We start from the raw sequence: 1,025 nt of genomic DNA, 5'->3' as shown, positions 1-1,025 counted from the left end.
AAGCATCGTCCTAGGTTGATACTTGAGAATAACTCCAAGGATAAATTAGTTTCCTGGAATTTAAAAATTGCTTGTAGTCTCTTACTTTACGGAAAGCAAAATACATTAGTAGTCCGATCCCTCAGTAAGAATGAATTAAATGTTGAGCAATGCAATTTTAATATATTTTAAAGAGAAAAAAGGAAAAAGAAAGGATGGGGATGGATTAGAGGAATTATTGGTGAATGAGAATGAATGAGTGGCAAGTGGTGGGTGGGCCAAGTAGTGGAGCCCTATTGCATATGATGAGTAAACCATTGTTTCCTTGAATAGGACATTTATCTGGTACACACACGCTCATTGGAAATTAAATAACGGAAAATAAATAAATAAATAAAATAGGATTCAATTTAGTTAACATTTTTTTGAAAGCATGCACTTGTTAACATTATTAATTAAAAATACTTTTTATAAACAAGATATACAAAATGTAAGTTTTAAATATATTTATAAAATAAAAATAAAAAAATTGTATTAATAATAATATAATTGGTGGAGAAGATATTAGGGGATTGGCGGTAAAAGAAAAGAGAGGAGGGTGTAAGTAACAGGAAGAAAGCAACATGGTCGGCTGGCCTTAAAGGCAGGAACAAAACAAACATCATCAAAACCTTATCTCAAATTCGTCCTCCCTTTCTGATCCCTCAATCACTCCCCAACTTCTACGCTCCACAATCATCTACCTCCCACGGAATCAAATGCCCATCATACCAAATCATTGGTGGCCCCTCATGTCTCTCTTTGCCAGCCACCTGTTTTCTATTTCCTATTCCTATTCGTATATTATTATTAGATAATAGAGTGAGTGATTCATGATAAGGGTACGGTGCACATCCATGACATGAGAACCACCACTGGTTTGTTGGGTTTTATGTCACTTTGTTCTCTCCATCTCATGCCCAATCACATTATTTTGCTTAATTTACTCATTACTCATTACTCATTTCATTTGATTAATGACTTTAACTAATATGTGTTCTATCTCT

This window comes from Arachis ipaensis, chromosome B05, assembly GCF_000816755.2.
Source record: "Arachis ipaensis cultivar K30076 chromosome B05, Araip1.1, whole genome shotgun sequence".
Lineage (NCBI taxonomy): Eukaryota > Viridiplantae > Streptophyta > Magnoliopsida > Fabales > Fabaceae > Arachis > Arachis ipaensis.
This window is presented reverse-complemented; position numbering follows the sequence as displayed.